Source organism: Schistocerca cancellata, chromosome 7 (assembly GCF_023864275.1).
Source record: "Schistocerca cancellata isolate TAMUIC-IGC-003103 chromosome 7, iqSchCanc2.1, whole genome shotgun sequence".
Lineage (NCBI taxonomy): Eukaryota > Metazoa > Arthropoda > Insecta > Orthoptera > Acrididae > Schistocerca > Schistocerca cancellata.
The window spans coordinates 61,051,470-61,071,625 of record NC_064632.1 but is presented as its reverse complement, the minus strand read 5'-3'; the positions used below and the strand labels follow the sequence as shown (position 1 = coordinate 61,071,625).

The 20,156-nt window shown below is 41.8% G+C and overlaps 1 protein-coding gene across 3 annotated transcripts in view; it reads left to right on the top strand.

Annotated features, from left to right (window-relative positions):
• Positions 1-20,156, top strand: part of LOC126092135 (uncharacterized) — a 255,965-nt gene that overhangs the window by 216,399 nt on the left and 19,410 nt on the right. The window lies entirely within an intron of this gene.

Sequence of the window (20,156 nt, the reverse complement as noted above, 5' to 3'; positions counted from 1 at the left end):
TTAAAATGTGCTGAAACAAAATCTTTTGCAATGCCACTTCAAAATGGTCCAAAGGCCGAAATATCAGTTGTGAAATAAATAATTTCTACAGATAATGCCAGATAATTTGTTCTTTAAAAAATTCTACACAAATGTGAACCCTGATGATGAGAAGTTAATTGAAGGATTTTGTAGAGTTAGGGATTATCTTAAAATGATGTAACCTAGAAGACGTGTTAATGTGTTGGTATCCGTATTGAGTCACAGTGTTTTTATTAAAAGAGAATGTTCAAAGAAGAGCTGACCTATTTGTGCCAGGTTTGTTTTATCAATATGTATGTGTCAAAAGCTTGCACAGTAAATTCTCATGGAATACTCCACAAGAAAAATGTTATACTTTAGATTAATGGGTGCTTGTAAGATACTGAGAACCTGTTTACACAGAAAATTCTGGCAAGTACGAATAATGTGCAGAAACCATAAACAGAATAACTGGTTATACTTAAATGTAATATAATAGATTGCATTAAAAACTCTTAACAAAAATCACTGTTACTGGATTATTTATTAGGGCATGTATGTGAAAATTTTGACAATTATTCCTCATGTGTAGCTCTGTGAATGCATGAGAATGGGAGCTTGCGATATTTTTGTGGTCCTTTTTGGCTGTTGTAGTAGATCTTCCTTTGGTATGAAAATATTGTTTGCATTCTTTGGTGTTGGTTTAAGATGTCTGAATTGGATTCAGGTGTTGTTTGCAGCAAAGTCTGATCCTTCTTGCTAATCCTCTGTTACAGTTTAGACAAAAACATAAAGCAACTGTAGCATCCAAATATAAATTAGCAGTGTTAAAGTACTCAAATTGCATGTTGCATTACTTTGTGACTATGAATCTTCAGGTTTTCGTGGCGCAAAGACTGCTCCATTAAGTTTTGGGAATGCAGCCGCATGAATTCTGCTGACTAGTTTTGATTGAATATACAGAATGAATTATTGAGGGTGGTGGTGGTGGTGGTGGTGGTGGTGGTGGGAGGGAGGGGGGGAATAAAAGAAAAAAAAGGCATAAAAATCAAATATTTGTGAGTTTATGTACCATTGAAGCAGCAGTGTCACAACTGCAGGTACCAAACGCCCTCTCATTATTATATGTGCTTCAAATAATTATTGTATTACCAGAAAGTTTGGGCTTGTAAAGTACAGTCATGAGAAAGCCATACTTACTGCACTTCAAGTGGAATGAAAATATTTTAAAAAAATGATTTTTCATTAATATTTGCACAACTTAATATACACTGTTCATTAACATAGTGTACAATTTGTAATTAAAATTTTAAATTTGAAAGAGAGCGGATATTAACATTACATATAAGTTATTTTGATAAGTTAAATGTGAATGCCCTGTATGTTATAAATTCAAGGCTAGTGCATAGATATTTCCTGGTGTGGTGTCACTTGGGGCCATTGGATACAGTAATAACTTAACACCAGTGCTCATGGTCCTCAGTATAAAGATATTGTAGTACATAACTTATTAGCTGTAATGACAACCATTGATGTTTCAACAGTTGGTATACAAATGTTCTTTTTTATATGACATCTATTCACTTTTATCAGTTACTGTTTGTATTCCACAATCACAATTATGGCATTTTTCCCATTTTTAGTGTAAGATTTGATGTTATATTATCCATAGAAATAGGTTAAAAATAATGTTGTAGGATTTTGTTAATTTTGATATATGTCAATTGGTTATTATAACAATGTAATTAGATTTATTACTGACATTGTTATTTTTTAAAATACGAACATTTTAGGTTAGGTTTTACAGAGACTGTTACTAATATCAAATGAAACTACAAGTTTACTGTTAGCAGTCCTAGTTCCATTTCCACAATGTGTTGCAGAGGTTTAAACCTCCAGCATTAGGTGGAGTTATTTGTATTAGTATGACGTTTGTGTTGTGTTATACCTTTGGGGTAACCAGTGGCACTGAGAAACGAAAACACCTCAGAAAAAACTTGCAGTGGTGACACAGCACATTCACTTTAATAGAATAAAATGAACACAGCTGTAAAGAAAACATTGGAACACCTGTGGAAACTATGGGTGAAAAATGAATTGAAGGAACTTTATAGTAAAAAAACAAATGTTTAATACACAGCTTTATTATGAAGAGTTCAGAAAGTACACCAAATTCAGTGTGCAGAAAACAAGAGCCACACAGAAGGAAGAAACTAGCTGCTTTTGTCAAACTGTAGTTACTTTCCAAACTGAATGAGAAAAGCCGAGACAAACATACATTTACACCTTTCGTCATTGAAACTGACATAATGTTCACTACAGAATAAGAGGCACAACTCATCAAAGGATTGACATTCAACATTCAAGATCCACAGGACGAAAAGAAACAATGGGAGGTCATCACTAGTGTCGCACAGATTTCAACCATTGCCCTTGAGAAGCAAAATGACAGAATAACAGCCTGACACAAAATCAGTGTAATTACTGAGGAGGAGATCACAAAACCAGACCCAACAAAAAATAAAGGAGAAGAATTTGTTGCATGCAGTAGTAAGACTAAATTTAATACAAATAATGGAATAATTGTGAGTTGAGAATGTCAATACAACTGTGGTTACGAACAGAGCTACATACGTAGAGAAAACTATAGCTAAAAACATAACAGAAATACTCAAAGACCAAACATCCAGAATCCAAAAAGAGATTAAACACATCTCAAACAACATGAACTTTCTACTCATCATTCAGGAAGCAAGAAACATTATAACACTGAGCCCACAAGCACCTTGTGCTAGGTCATAATCAAAGAAACACAAGAATGAAACTTCAGTCACACTTAATAGCGAATTTTAGGAATAGTCTAACATTCAGACTCAACAAAAAGCTCTTCAGAACTCATAAAGGCAACATGTTGTTGTTGTTGTGGTCTTCAGTCCTGAGACTGGTTTGATGCAGCTCTCCATGCTATTCTATCCTGTGCAAGATTCTTCATCTCCCAGTACCTACTGCAACCTACATCCTTCTGAATCTGATTAGTGTATTCATCTCTTGGTCTCCCCCTACGATTTTTACCCTCCACGCTGCCCTCCAATACTAAATTGGTGATCCCTTGATGCCTCAGAACATGTCCTACCAACCGATCCCTTCTTCTGGTCAAGTTGTGCCACAAACTTCTCTTCTCCCCAATCCTATTCAATACTTCCTCATTAGTTATGTGGTCTACCCATCTAATCTTCAGCATTCTTCTATAGCACCACATTTCAAAAGCTTCCATTCTCTTCTTGTCCAAACTATTTACCGTCCATGTTTCACTTCCATACATGGCTACACTCCATACAAATACTTTCAGAAACGACTTCCTGACACTTAAATCTATACTCGATGTTAGCAAATTTCTCTTCTTCAGAAACGCTTTCCTTGCCATTGCCAGTCTACATTTTATATCCTCTCTACTTCGACCATCATCAGTTATTTTGCTCCCCAAATAGCAAAACTCCTTTACTACTTCAAGTGTCTCATTTCCTAATCTAATACCCTCAACATCACCCGACTTAAATCGACTACATTCCATTATCCTCGTTTTGCTTTTATTGATGTTCGTCTTATATCCTCCCTTCAAGACACCATCCATTCCGTTCAACTGCTCTTCCAAGTCCTTTGCTGTCTCTGATAGAATTACAATGTCATCGGCGAACCTCAAAGTTTTTATTTCTTCTCCATTGATTTTAATACCTACTCCGAATTTTTCTTTTGTTTCCTTTACTGCTTGCTCAATATACAGATTGAATAACATCGGGGATAGGCTACAACCCTGTCTCACTCCCTTCCCAACCACTGCTTCCCTTTCATGTCCCTCGACTCTTATAACTGCCATCTGGTTTCTGTACAAATTGTAAATAGCCTTTCGCTCCCTGTATTTTACCCCTGCCACCTTTAGAATTTGAAAGAGAGTATTCCAGTCAACATTGTCAAAAGCTTTCTCTAAGTCTACAAATGCTAGAAACGTAGGTTTGCCTTTCCTTAATCTTTCTTCTAAGACAAGTCGTAAGTTCAGTATTGCCTCACGTGTTCCAACATTTCTACGGAATCCAAACTGATCATCCCCGAGGTCAGCTTCTACTAGTTTTTCCATTCGTCTGTAAAGAATTCGTGTTAGTATTTTGCAGCTGTGGCTTATTAAACTGATTGTTCGGTAATTTTCACATCTGTCAACACCTGCTTTCTTTGGGATTGGAATTATTATATTCTTCTTGAAGTCTGAGGGTATTTCACCTGTTTCATACATCTTGCTCGCCAGATGGTAGAGTTTTGTCAGGACTGGCTCTCCCAAGGCCGTCAGTAGTTCCAATGGAATGTTGTCTACTCCGGGGGCCTTGTTTCGACTCAGGTCTTTCAGTACTCTGTCAAACTCTTCACGCAGTATCGTATTTCCCATTTCATCTTCATCTACATCCTCTTCCATTTCCATAATATTGTCCTCAAGTACATCACCCTTGTATAGACCCTCTATATACTCCTTCCACCTTTCTGCTTTCCCTTCTTTGCTTAGAACTGGGTTTCCATCTGAGCTCTTGATGTTCATACAAGTGGTTCTCTTATCTCCAAAGGTCTCTTTAATTTTCCTGTAGGCAGTATCTATCTTACCCCTAGTGAGATAAGCCTCTACATCCTTACATTTGTCCTCGAGCCATCCCTGCTTAGCCATTTGCACTTCCTGTCGATCTCATTTTTGAGACGCTTGTACTTCTTTTTGCCTGCTTCATTTACTGCATTTTTAAATTTTCTCCTTTCATCAATTAAATTCAATATTTTTCCTGTTACCCAAGGATTTCTACTAGTCCTCTTCTTTTTACCTACTTGATCCTCTGCTGCCTTCACTACTTCATCCCTCAAAGCTACCCATTCTTCTTCTACTATATTTCTTTCCCCCGTTCCTGTCAATTGTTCCCTTATGCTCTCCCTGAAACTCTGTACAACCTCTGGTTTAGTCAGTTTATCCAGGTCCCATCTCCTTAAATTCCCACCTTTTTGCAGTTTCTTCAGTTTTAATCTACAGGTCATAACCAATAGATTGTGGTCAGAGTCCACATCTGCCCCTGGAAATGTCTTACAATTTAAAACCTGGTTCCTAAATCTCTGTCTTACCATTATATAATCTATCTGATACCTTTTAGTATCTCCAGGGTTCTTCCATGTATACAACCTTCTATCATGATTCTTAAACCAAGTGTTAGCTATGATTAAGTTGTGCTCTGTGCAAAATTCTACCAGGCGGCTTCCTCTTTCATTTCTTAGCCCCAATCCATATTCACCTACTATGTTTCCTTCTCTCCCTTTTCCTACACTCGAATTCCAGTCCCCCATGACTATTAAATTTTCGTCTCCCTTCACTATCTGAATAATTTCTTTTATTTCATCATACATTTCTTCAATTTCTTCGTCATCTGCAGAGCTAGTTGGCATATAAACTTGTACTACTGTAGTAGGTGTGGGCTTTGTATCTATCTTGGCCACAATAATGCGTTCACTATGCTGTTTGTAGTAGCTTACCCGCATTCCTATTTTCCTATTCATTATTAAACCTACTCCCGCATTACCCCTATTTGACTTTGTATTTATAACCCTGTAGTCACCTGACCAGAAGTCTTGTTCCTCCTGCCACCGAACTTCACTAATTCCCACTATATCTAACTTTAACCTATCCATTTCCCTTTTTAAATTTTCTAACCTACCTGCCCGATTAAGGGATCTGACATTCCACGCTCCGATACGTAGAACGCCAGTTTTCTTTCTCCTGATAACGACGTCCTCTTGAGTAGTCCCCGCCCGGAGATCGGAATGGGGGACTATTTTACCTCCGGAATATTTTACCCAAGAGGACGTCATCATCATTTAATCATACAGTAAAGCTGCATGCCCTCGGGAAAAATTACGGCCGTAGTTTCCCCTTGCTTTCAGCCGTTCGCAGTACCAGCACAGCAAGGCCGTTTTGGTTATTGTTACAAGGCCAGATCAGTCAATTATCCAGACTGTTGCCCCTGCAACTACTGAAATGGCTGCTGCCCCTCTTCAGGAACCACACGTTTGTCTGGCCTCTCAACAGATACCCCTCCGTTGTGGTTGTACCTATGGTACGTCTATCTGTATCGCTGAGGCACGCAAGCCTCCCCACCAACGGCAAGGTCCATGGTTCATGGGGGGGAAAGGCAACATACACATTCAATAATAGTAGAAAACTTGGAAACACAGCACAATTGACACAACAAATCAAAAATGTTAACACTCTGATGGAGCCACACTTGCCTCATTTGGCATACGAAACCTTTATGCTGCTTTACCAACAGGTCCCACAAGACAGGTAATTAATGCCAACTTACAAAAACACAAAAAATACCTTCCACTCACACTACTGAACTAATTGATGTGTTAGAATTCACGCTTTCACACAACCATTTCAGACTCAACAGTAAACTCTACAATCAGATGGCCTATCAGTGGAATCAAACCTTTTGGATTGTTAACGGAAATGTTTATAAACTACTTAGAAGACAAAATTGTGAATTTCAATCACCACACACTCAAAATTATCTGCTACTACAGATATATAGATGACAGCATCATTTTAATCAGTGGTACAAAAGATGATATCAGTGCATTGAACCAGTTGTTCAACAGCTCAATGAAAATGTAAAATCAGTATTTGAGAACCAAGTGGATGACAGCATGAACTTACAAGAACTGATGGTTAGAATAATGAATAAAAGACACCAATTTGAAATTTAATGGAAATCTACCACATCACTCACAGCTATACACAACTCCTCTTCTCACCCCCACAAAATGGCAGCATTCTAGTATATGGTAAGATCAATGCAACTACCATTCTCAAAAGATAAATGTAAACAGGAAATTGAAGTAATAAAACAAACAGCCATTGCAAAGGCTGTAACGGCTCCATAGTAGACACCCTGAAATACTCAGTGGTTGCAAAACAATCAAAGCATAAAAAACAAAGAAAATAAGATCTTCCATAAAGTACCATTCCTGAGATGATGATGTTTGGTTTGTGGGGCGCTCAACTGTGTGGTTATCAGCGCCCGTACAATTTCCCAACCTTTGCTCAGTCCAATTTCGCGACTTTCCTGGATGATGATGAAATGATGAGGACAACACAAACACCCAGTCATCTCGAGGCAGGTGAAAATCCCTGACCCCGCCGGGAATCGAACCCGGGACCCCGTGCTCGGGAAGCGAGAACGCTACTGCAAGACCACGAGAGGCGGACAAGTAGAAGTACCATTCCTGGTTAGTATTTTGTTTCAGAATGCCAGTGTCATCAAATGAAAATGTGTAAACATATATTTCACCATTAACAACAAGATTGGGCAGAAGTTACCTCACAACAGCAACACAAGGCACCCACTGCACCATATGGTTGTATATCAGATTGATAGATCATTTGACATTAGACTCAAGGAAAACATGGAAGCACTAAAAAATCATCATCATCATCATCATTTAAGACTGATTATGCCTTTCAGCGTTCAGTCTGGAGCATAGCCCCCCTTATACAATTCCTCCATGATCCCCTATTCAGTGCTAACATTGGTGCCTCTTCTGATGTTAAACCTATTACTTCAAAATGACTCTTAACCGAATCCAGGTACCTTCTCCTCGGTCTGCCCCGACTCCTCCCACCCTCTACTGCTGAATCCATGAGTCTCTTGGGTAACCTTACTTCTCCCATGCGTGTAACATAACCCCACCATCTAAGCCTGTTCGCCCTGACTGCTACATCTATAGAGTTCATTCCCAGTTTTTCTTTGATTTCCTCATTGTGGACACCCTCTTGCCATTGTTCGTATCTACTAGTACCTGCAATCATCCTAGCTACTTTCATATCCGTAACCTCAACCTTGTTGATAAGGTAACCTGAATCCACCCAGCTTTCGCTCCCATACGACAAAGTTGGTCGAAAGATTGAACGGTGCACAGATAACTTAGTCTCGGTACTGACTTCCTTCTTGCAGAAGAGAGTAGATCGTAGCTGAGCGCTCACTGCATTAGCTTTGCTGCACCTCACTTCCAGTTCTTTCACTGTGTTGCCATCCTGTGAGAATATGCATCCTAAGTACTTGAAACCGTCCACCTGTTCTAACTTTGTTCCTCCTATTTGGCACTCAATCCGTTTATATTTCTTTCCCACTGACATTACTTTCGTTGTGGAGATGCTAATCTTCATACCATAGTCCTTACATTTCTGATCTAGCTCTGAAATATTACTTTGCAAACTTTCAATCAAATCTGCCATCACAACTAAGTCATCCGCATATGCAAGACTACTTATTTTGTGTTCACATATCTTAATCTCACCCAGCCAGTCTATTGTTTTCAACATATGATCCATAAATAATATGAACAACAGTGGAGACAGGTTGCAGCCTTGTCTTACCCCTGAAACTACTCTGAACCATGAACTCAACTTACCGTCAACTCTAACTGCTGCCTGACTATCCATGTAAAGAACTTTAATTGCTTGCAAAAGTTTGCCTCCTATTCCATAATCTTGTAGAACAGACAATAACTTCTTCCTAAGAACCCGGTCATATGCCTTTTCTAGATCTATAAAGCATAGATACAATTCCCTGTTCCTGCTCAATCAGAGCACTAGAAAAGAAAAAAGAAAAAAAAAGAAAAAAAAAACATACATCAGCAGTATCTAACCATCTGCATGAAGTAAACCAAGCCGACAACTCAAGTGCCGGCATCCTACATATCCAACCTAAGGACAAAAAACTAGACATCCCTGAAACACTCCAAATACACAAACACTAAAGAAAACAACTTGAGTTCATCTGAAATAACAAAATGACAACATTTACAGTGGAATTGCCTTACTCACAAATAAATCAACAGTTTGTACTCTCTGTCAGCTGGAGAGTATATATATCTATTTATATTGTAAGTAGTACATCTGTGTATTATTTTAAAACATAATCAATGTATTACTTAAACTTTTACTTAGTTATAACACATAACATATGGACGCTAACCACCCATGACACCGACATAACGTAAACAACTTTGTTCTCCCTCAAACAATGGAAAGTCCAGGTCAGAATATCAATAACATTATGAAAAGGGTAAGTTACTACTCACCTTAAAGATGACACATTGATCTCCAGACAGGCATGGTGATAAGATTGTTACACATTTGAAATTTTAGCCAAAGCCTTCTTCAGAAAGGAAAACAGGCACATATTCACATAAGCAGGCACGCCTCTTTCACACATAACCGTTATCCCTGGCCACTCCAGCCAGAATGCAACGCCTTGTGTCGAATGGAAGCAGCAGTCTGGAGTGGGGTGGGGAAAGGAGAAGGATAGTAGGGTACAAATGGGGGGTGACAAGTTAGCGCTACCTGGTGGAGCATGAAGGGATTAGTTGGAGGCAGGACATGGCTGCCAGGCAATGTTTATGATGACTAGTTGGAGGCAGGACAAGGCTGCCAGACAATGTTTGGGAGGCTGTGGGGAAGGGGGGAAATGGGAAACAGAAAAGGAGAGAGGAAAAGACCTGTGGGTGCTGTGGTGGAGAGCAGCAGATGGGAATGTACACCGCAGAGGCAGGCTGAACAGTGAAGGGGGAGGCGTGTTTATAGCGATAAGAAGTGCAATAGTATCTAAGGAAATTGACAGAGATATGAAATGTGAAATAATTTGGGTGGAGGTCACGGTTAAAGCAGGCTCAGACATGGTAATTGGATGTCTCTATAGGCCCCCTGGCTCAGCAGCTGTTGTGGCTGAGCACCTGAAGGATAATTTGGAAAATATTTCGAGTAGATTTCCCCACCATGTTATAGTTCTGGGTGGAGATTTTAATTTACCGGATATAGACTGGGAGACTCAAACGTTCATAACGGGTGGCAGGGACAAAGAATCCAGTGAAATTTTTTTAAGTGCTTTATCTGAAAACTACCTTGAGCAGTTAAACAGAGAACCTACTCGTGGTGATAACATATTAGACCTTCTGGTGACAAACAGACCCGAACTATTTGAAAAAGTTAACGCAGAACAGGGAATCAGCGATCATAAAGCGGTTACGGCATCGATGATTTCAGCCGTAAATAGGAATATTAAAAAGGGTAGGAAGATTTTTCTGTTTAGAAAAAGTGACAAAAAGCAGATTTCAGAGTACCTGTTGGCTCAACACAAAAGTTTTGTCTCAAGTACTGATAGTGTTGAGGATCAGTGGACAAAGTTCAAAACCATCGTACAATATCCGTTAGATGAGTATGTGCCAAGCAAGATCGTAAGAGATGGAAAAGAGCCACCGTGGTTCAACAACCGAGTTAGAAAACTGCTGCGGAAGCAAAGGGAACTTCACAGCAAACATAAACATAGCCAAAGCCTTGCAGACAAACAAAAATTACGCGAAGCGAAATGTAGTGTGAGGAGGGCTATGCGAGTGGCGTTCAGTGAATTCGAAAGTAAAGTTCTATGTACTGACTTGGCAGAAAATCCTAAGAAATTTTGGTCTTATGTCAAAGCGGTAGGTGGATCAAAACAAAATGTCCAGACACTCTGTGACCAAAATGGTACTGAAACAGAGGATGGCAGACTAAAGGCCGAAATACTAAATGTCTTTTTCCATAGTTGTTTCACAGAGGAAGATTGCACTGTAGTTCCTTCTCTAGATTGTCGCACAGATGACAAAATGGTAGATATCGAAATAGATGACAGTGGGATACAGAAACAATTAAAATCGCTCAAAAAGGAAAGGCCTCTGGACCTGATGGGATACCAGTTCAATTTTACACAGAGTACACGAAGGAACTTGCCCCCCTTCTTGCAGCGGTGTACCGTAGGTCTCTAGAAGAGCGTAGCGTTCCAAAGGATTGGAAAAGGGCACAGGTCATCCCCGTTTTCAAGAAGGGACGTCGAACAGATGTGCAGAACTATAGACCTATATCTCTAACGTCGATCAGTTGTAGAATTTTGGAACACGTATTGTGTTCGAGTATAATGACTTTTCTGGAGACTAGAAATCTACTCTGTAGGAATCAGCATGGGTCTCGAAAAAGACGGTCATGTGAAACCCAGCTTGTGCTATTCGTCCACGAGACTGAGAGAGCCATAGACACGGGTTCACAGGTAGATGCCATGTTTCTCGACTTCCACAAGGCGTTCGATACAGTTCCCCACAGTTGTTTAATGAACAAAGTAAGAGCATATGGACTATCACACCAATTGTGTGATTGGATTGAGGAGTTCCTAGATAACAGGACGCAGCATGTCATTCTCAATGGAGGGAAGTATTCCGAAGTAAGAGTGATTTCAGGTGTGCCTCAGGGGAGTGTCATAGGACCGTTGCTATTCACAATATACATAAATGACCTGGTGGATAACATCGGAAGTTCACTGAGGCTTTTTGCAGATGATGCTGTGGTGTATCGAGAGGTTGTAACAATGGAAAATTGTACTGAAATGCAGGAGGATCTGCAACGAATTGACGCATGGTGCAGGGAATGGCAATTGAATCTCAATGTAGACAAGTGTGATGTGCTGCGAATACACAGAAAGATAGATCCTTTATCATTTAGCTACAAAATAGCAGGTCAGCAACTGGAAGCAGTTAATACCATAAATTATCTGGGAGTACGCATTAGGAGTGATTTAAAATGGAATGATCATATAATGCTGATCGTCGGTAAAGCAGATGCCAGACTGAGATTCATTGGAAGAATCCTAAGGAAATGCAATCGGAAAACAAAGGAAGTGGGTTACAGTACGCTTGTTCGCCCACTGCTTGAATACTGCTCAGCAGTGTGGGATCCGTACCAGATAGGGTTGATAGAAGATATAGAGAAGATCCAACGGAGAGCAGCGCGCTTCATTACAGGATCATTTAGTAATCGCGAAAGCGTTACGGAGATGATAGATAAACTCCAGTGGAAGACTCTGCAGGAGAGGCGCTCAGTAGCTCGGTATGGGCTTTTGTCAAAGTTTCGAGAACATACCTTCACCGAAGAGTCAAGCAGTATATTGCTCCCTCCTACGTATATCTCGCGAAGAGACCATGAGGATAAAATCAGAGAGATTAGAGCCCACACAGAGGCATACTGACAATCCTTCTTTCCACGAACAATACGAGACTGGAATAGAAGGGAGAACCGATAGAGGTACTGAAGGTACCCTCCGCCACACACCATCAGGTGGCTTGCGGAGTATGGATGTAGATGTAGATGTAGATGTAGATGTAGCACACAGTGAGGGTCCGGGGACATTAATTGGGAAGCAGTGATAAGACAGAGGGGCCAGAAACCATTGGGTAGAGTGTGTGAGGACCATAGACTGAGGCCAATTTGATTTCAGGAGTGAAGAATGTGTTGTAAGGATAACTCGATGTGTACAGTTCAGAAAAGCTGGTGATGGTGGTGGTGGTAGAAGTGTGTGTGTGTGTGTGTGGGGGGGGGGGGGGGGGGGGGGGAGGGCTATACAGCCTGGGCTATGAAGCAGCCATTGAAATAAAGCACTTTATTTTCAGCAACATGTTGTGCCATAGTGTGGTCCATTTTGCTCTTGGCCACAGTTTAGTGTGGCCATTCATCCTGGTGAATAGCTGGACAGTAGTTGTACCAATATAAAAAGCTGTCCAATGACTACAACAGAGATGGTATATGACATCATTGCTTTCACAGAGGGTCCAGCTTCTGATAGGACTGGAAATGCTGGGAAGGTGTATTAGGGAGGTCCTACACATGGGTTTCGCACAGGCATGTGAGTCTCCCTTTAGGCATGTGACCCTTGTGCCAAGGGTGTTGGGATTGGGAGTGGCATAAGGATGGACTAGGATGTTCTGGAGGTTTGGGTGGATGATGGAACACAACTTTTATTAGGAGTGGGAAGGATGTCTGTCATTTCAGAGCATGATGATAGCTAATCAAAGCTCTGAGGAAGGCTGTGTTTCAGATGTTTGAGTCCCAAAGTGGTATTAGGTGACGAAAGGTGCACTCCTTGTAGATGGTTCTTGGGGGTGGTGTGGGAGGATTGGGGTGTGTAGGGATTATGGCATGGGAAATCTGTTTGCGAACTAGATTTAGGGTTAGTGCCTGGTTGTGGAGGCCCTTCGTGACACCTTCAGCATGTTGGGGAAAGGGAGTTATCATCACTGCAGGTACCCCGTCTGCCTACACTTTTGGTGTAGGAGGATGGCAGCTGTCGAAATATGGGTACTGTTGGCTGTTGGTGAGTTCAATGTGGACATAGGTGTGGATGAGCTGCCAGAGAGGAGGAAGTTAACGTCCAGAAAGGAGGCATGCTGGCTTGAGGAGGAACCAGATGAAGAAGATGGGAGAGAAAGGTTGAGGTTGAGAAGGAATGATGAGTGGATGTCTTGGCACTGAGTCCATACCACAAAGATACCATCAATGAACCTGAACAAAACCAGGGGTTTGGGCTTTTGGAAGGCTAGAGAGGTTTCCTGTAGGTGGCCCATAAACAGGTTGGCATTAGAAGGGTGCCATGGGAGTGCCCATGGCGGTGGCTCAGATTTGTTTGTATGGGTATGAGGAATGAGGAAATGGGTTTGGAATTTGAAGGACGTTGGGGAGATAAGTGTTCAATTGTGGCAAGACCAAGGGCACGAGGGATGTTGGTGTAGAGGGAAGTGACGTCAACAGTGACAATTAGGGATCCAAGAGATAAAGGGACAGGTATGGTGGAGAGTAGGTGAAGGAAGTGGTTGGTATCTTTGATGTGGGAGGGTGGATATCGGGCAATGGGTTGGAGGTGTTGATGAATAAGGGTCAATAATCTTTCAGTGCGAACATAATAACCAGCTGCAGTAGATTGTTCAGGATTGTTGATTTTTGGGAGCATGTGGGAGGTGGGTGTGTAATGTGTCATAGAAATGAGGAGGAAAATGGATTCAGGTGAGAGGTTCTGGGTTGGACCTAAGGCTTTAAGTAGTGGTTGGAGGTTATGTTGGACTTCTGAGATGGGATCCCGCTGATGGAATTTGTAGGTTGTTGAGTCAGGCGAGTCCTTCCACCAGGTCTCTCCACATTAAATCCACTAACCAGAAACAGTACCTGCAGCAGCTGCCATCTCTTCCACACCAAAAAATCCCTCTCATACAGTGTGGTCATCCAGGGACAAAGTGTCTGCAATGATAAGTATTCCCTTATCCAGTATGCTGAAAGTCTCACAAAGGCCTTCACATACAGGCTCCATCCCCAAACCTATTCTGCAAACAGATTTCTCATGAAACTCCCTGGCAGATTAAAACTGTATGCGAACCAAGACTCGAACTTGTGACCTTTGCCTTTTACAGGCAAGTGCTCTACCGACTGAGCTACCCAAACACGATTCACGACCTGTCCTCACAGCTTCAATTCTGCCAGTACTTCGTCTCCTACCTTCCAGACTTCACAGAAGCTCTTCTGTGAACCTTGCAGAACTAGCACTTCTGGAAGAAAGGTATTGCAGAGATATGGCGTAGTCACAGCCTGGGGGATGTTTCCAGAGTGAGATTTTCACTCTGGAGCAGGCTGTGCGCTGATATGAAACCTCCTGGCAAATTTAAACTGTGTGCCAGACCAAGACTTGGACTTGGGACCTTTGCCTTTTGCAGGCATAGTGGAAATATTCCCCAGGATGCAGCTAAGCTATGTCTCCACAATATCCTTTCTTCCAGGAGTGCTAGTTCTGCAAGGTTTGCAGAAGAGTTTATGTGAAGTTTGGAAGGTAGGAGATGAGACACTGGCAGAATTGAAGCTGTGAGGATGGATTGTGAGTTGTGCTTGGGTAGCTCAGTCAGTAGAGCACTTGCCCATGAAAGGCGAAGGACCTGGGTGCGAATCTTGGTTCACACACAGTTTTAATCTGCCAGGCAGTTTCATATCAGCGCACACTCTGCTGCAAAGTGAAAATCTCATTCTAGATTTCCCATGCCGTATGCCGCCGCCCCCCCCCCCCCCCCCCCCATCAAGCCACCACCCCCAAGAAGCAGCTACAAAGCCAGGTCATCTAATACCACCTTGAACTGGAACATTCTGATCACCAGATGGTAGAGTTTTGTCAGGACTGGCTCTCCCAAGGCTGTCAGTAGTTCTAATGTAATGTTGTGTAATCCTGGGGCCTTGTTGCGACTCAGGTCTTTCAGTGCTCTGTCAAACTCTTCACGCAGTATCATATCTCCCATTTCATCTTCATCTACATCCTCTTCCATTTCCATAATATTGTCCTCAAGTACATCACCCTTGTATAGACCCTCTATATACTCCTTCCACCTTTCTGCTTTCCCTTCTTTGCTTAGAACTGTGTTTCCATCTTAGCTCTTGATATTCATACAAGTGGCTCTCTTTTCTCCAAAGGTCTCTTTAATTTTCCTGTAGACGGCGTCTATCTTACCCCTGGTCATATATGCTTCTACATACATACATGTGTCCTCTGGCCCAAGGATTTCTACTAGCCCTCACCTTTTTACCTACTTGATCCTCTGCTGCCTTCACTACTTCATCCCTGAGAGCTACCCATTCTTCTTCTACTGTATTTCTTTCCCCCCATTCCTGTCAATTGTTCCCTTATGCTCTCCATGAAACTATGTACAACCTCTGGTTTAGTCAGTTTATCCAGGTCCCATCTCCTTAAATTCCCACCTTTTTGCAGTTTTTTCAGTTTTAATCGATAGTTCATAACCAATAGATTGTGGCCAGTGTCCACATCTGCCCCTGGAAAAAGTCCTACAATTTAAAACCTGCTTCCTAAATCTCTGTCTTACCATTTTAGAATTTATCTGATACCTTGTAGTATCTCCAGGATTCTTCCATGTATACAACCATCTTTTATGATTCTTGAACCAATTGTTAGCTATGATTAAGTTATGATCTGTGCAAAATTCTACCAGATGGATGGCTTCCTCTTTCATTTCTTACCCCCAGTCCATATTCACTTACTATGTTTCCTTCTCTCCCTTTTCCTACTCTCTAATTCCAGTCACCCATGACTATTAAATTTTCGTCTCCCTTCACTACCTGAATAATTTCTTTTATCTCATCATACATTTCATCAATTTCTTCGTCATCTGCAGAGCTAGTTGGCATATAAACTTGTACTACTTTAGTGGGCATGGGTTCGTGTCTATCTAGGCCACAATAATGCGTTCACTATACTGTTTGTAGTAGCTTACCTGAACTCCTATTTTCCTATTCGTTATTAAACCTACTCCTGCATTACCCCTATTTGATTTGTATTTATAACCCTGTATTCACCTGACCAAAAGTCTTGTTCCTCCTGGTACCGAACTTCACTAATTCCCACTGTATCTAACTTTAACCTATCCATTTCCCTTTTTAAATTTTCTAATCTACCTGCCTGATTAAGGGTCCTGACATTCCACGCTCCGATCCATAGAACACCAGTTTTCTTTCTCCTGATAATGACGTCCTCTTAAGTAGTCTCTGCCCGGAGATCCGAATGGGGGACTATTTTACCTCTGGATTATCTTACCCACGAGGACTCCATCATCATTTAACCATACAGTAATAATAGTCATGGGAGATCTAAATGCACAAGTTGGGAAGGATAGAACAAACTATAAGACTGTAATTGGCCTATTTGGATATTCAAGCAGAAATACATGGGAGAATAACTACTCTCTTTCTGTAGAAAAAACTCATTGACTATCAAGAACATAGGGATGAAAAATAGAGGCAGCCACAAAATATCAGATAAGTTGGGATAAAAGATGGAAATCTCTAATTGGTTACATCTTAAAAAATGATGGAAGAAGTAGATTGGGTAACAGATGTGAAGACTATACGTAGCGAAAACTTGAATGACTATCATAGGTTAACAGCGGCAATCTTCTCAGACACTGTGTTTACAAAGTTTGGGTTGCAAAGAAAACAAAAGATGAAGAAGTAGGAGCTAGAAAGGTGAAAAAGTGGAGTTCCTTTTTACAAGTAATAAGGGATAAGTTACCTACCAGTGCAATACAAAGTGATGAAGAACGATGTGGAAAGAGTTTTGGGATGCCTTTGTTGGAGAAACAACAAAGAACTGCGGGAATACAAGCACCAGAGTTAGAGAACGAGAAACACCACAATGAAACAAAAGGATAAAAGATAAAGTACATCCAAGAAACCAAAGAAACTATTGGACAAAAAGAAACATAAAGCAGACGACTCTGAAGAATGAAAAACACATGAAAATACTGACCCAAGAATACAGGCAGTGAAAACTAATTGTAAAATGTGTATTAGCTGAGGAGAAAAAGAAATGCTGGGAGGAATTTACAGACAAACTTACAGTAAACTGCAATGGTAATAAGAAACTCCTTGACAAAGTAATAAGCTAAGGCCAAGAATCCATGAAGTTGTGGCAAATAGGATACCGGCAGTGTGGTAGCAGAATAGTGCCACGGCATAGAGATACTATTTATTAGCAAACACATATACATAACATTTGTAAGCTTTACAAGTGTACAGAGCATAACAGTAACTCCCACTGCCTCATGAGGCAGTGATGATCATTAACGAGTCAGAGATATTATGCTGCCATAGAGCACCCCATGCTGTATGTAGTGATGCGGTGGCGCCCATGGTTCGTCTCTGTAGTTATTTGTTGGTGAGGCTTGTGACCTCATTGTCATGATGTAATGATGAGTACTCGGCTTCCTGTAAGTGTAGTTGATTGAAAAGTTCTTCTTTTTGTAGCTACAGGTTGAGTGGTGTGTCACGTGGTGGCATTGTGACCGAGGGCGTTGCAGTGACAGCAGGTAGTATATTGCTGACCACACTGCAGATTGAATGCTAGCCATCCCATCAGAATAGGAGGGCGTGATTTAAATCTTGCAGTAGTTGGTAGTGCCAGAGGAAGTTGACTACAAGAACCGGTTTAGCTGTCTCTGCCACTAGGAATGTCCAACGTATTTGCGTATTCGTGCCAAGCTCAAGTGTGATGTGTGCCTTTCCTGCAACTGCAATTAAAGTGTCATTGGCTGGGTGCAGTTGCAGCATCGATGGCAACAGTGTAGCAGGTGCAAGAGCAGGCTGTAGAGTGCTCACATCAGCCATGCTATCAACAAGGAAATACATGTGCAGGCACCTGTCATGGACAAATAGTCTTGGCCATCTGCCCGTTGAAATGCTGCATTGTTGCTGTTTTGTTGTGGTGTGCAGAGGTGTCTTGTTATTGAAGAGTGGCCTGCTGCACCTATGTCAGATCACAGTACTAGTTTGGGTAGATGCAGGCTAGTCTGCAGTGCAATGCATCCTGCCCAAATCTGGTTTGAAACCAGAAATAGCATTGTTGTATGCTGGGCATGGAAGCAGGTGATGCACTTCGTTGGGGGCTTTTGTTTATACACAGTCGGGGCAGTGGCCAACTGGGGGGGGGGGTTGACAACCTCAGCTGTCACAGTAGGTGTCTCTTGTCCACTGGTGCTTGGAGTGGTAGAGGTGGGGAGCATAAGCCAGTTCGGGTCGGTCTGGCCGTTGTTGGGCAGTTTGTGGCTGCGCGGAATGTTGGGGCAGCTTGGCCAGGATTGTGCAAACTCAGCTTCAGTGCAGACATATTAAGATCAGCTGCAGCGTGACACTGTTGGTTGTTGACTAGAATGCGATGTTGTGATAGTGCGTTCATTCTGTCAGCAGGTTGAAGTTTAAGCTCTTGTGGTGCCTCTTCATGCACTAGTATCACTGTTTGGATATTCACTGGCAGTTTTAGGAGCCAATGTGTTCATAGTGTGTGATCAGGCAGGAGCTCTGGGTCAATTAGAACTCACAGGTGGCACCAGAGGGAGGAAGGCGTGCTGTTGCCCAAAGTAGTCTCTTTGTTGCTGCTCAGGCATCCGTATTAGTCGTCGGAGCAGCAGTGTCTTAGCAGTTTCATATTTGTGAGAGCCTGGAACATACAAAAGCAAGTTGCTAATAAGATCCACACTGTCTCTGAGGTGATTAAGAGGGGACAAACTTCTCATCATCCCCAATGTTGCCACTGTCTGACATCAAATACTCGCTGAGGGCAAACCACATCGTGGGAGAGTCCGTGTGGAATAACGGTAGTTTTGGATGGTGGTGAACAATATGATGGTTGTCAATGGTTTAATTGTAAGGCACTATCACGAGGAGAGCATGGAGCAACGTGGGAGACTTGGGAGGTGCAGGAGCATCGGTGCGCAAGACAGACAGGAAATACGGCTTGATGTAGGGCAGCCTGTATGACGTGCGCCATGTTGCGGCATGGGTGTCTAATGTGCATAGAACTTGGGTGGCTGTTGGAAGAATAGCTGTACACGTGAGTGAAGTTCTGGAACCGATGCAATAGGTACAACTTTTCCAATGTCAGAAGTCTGAGACAGTGAGCAATGCATGTGAGAGTGCATGTAAGGTCCTGGCACTGTACGGAAGGAAGGCATGGTCCATTTATTATCCAATGGCACTCTCTGTGTCTCATGGAGTTTGTGCAGATGTGCAGTCATTTGCGGTGTGACTGATGTGGGTGTGACATTACTCAAACCGGGAAGAAGTGGTATGCGACCTTGCCAAGGTTAGGTCATGAAAAATGCTTTCTTGGAGTCAATGGTTGGTATTGGTGCTGGGTGATGCAAATGTGAAGCATGGAGCTGGACTGGAAGCAAGTCGGTTGTGATGCCCGGTGCAGCTGGGAAATGAGAGACATCATAGTCTGTCTCACAGAACTCACGTATAGTCACAACAGTCAGAACAAGATTTGGAAAATTGGAAAGCACAAATACTGAAAGGTGATGTAAACCTTGATCCTGTGGTCCATTGGCAGATGGATGACGAAATGGAATGATGGAGTGATATGGTGCAACAATTATTGTTCAGTCATAATGGCATTATGGATGTCCATATGCTTCAGGCTCTTAATGTGAATGTCATAATGTTCATAATCACTAGCACTGGAACACACGACGTTTCCTGTGCAAAAGTTGAAGGCACTTAGATTAATGTTTGTTATGAAGGCGGGCAGCCATTGTTTATTGTGACTCTCTGCTGCACTTTTGTCTGATATACCAGGAATAGATCCACTATCAAATATGGAGTATTTATTTTAAAGTACTTGGTAAATTCAACACTTGTCATAGCACAGTTTGCTGCTTGGCAGCAGCAGCAATGCGAAGTTGCT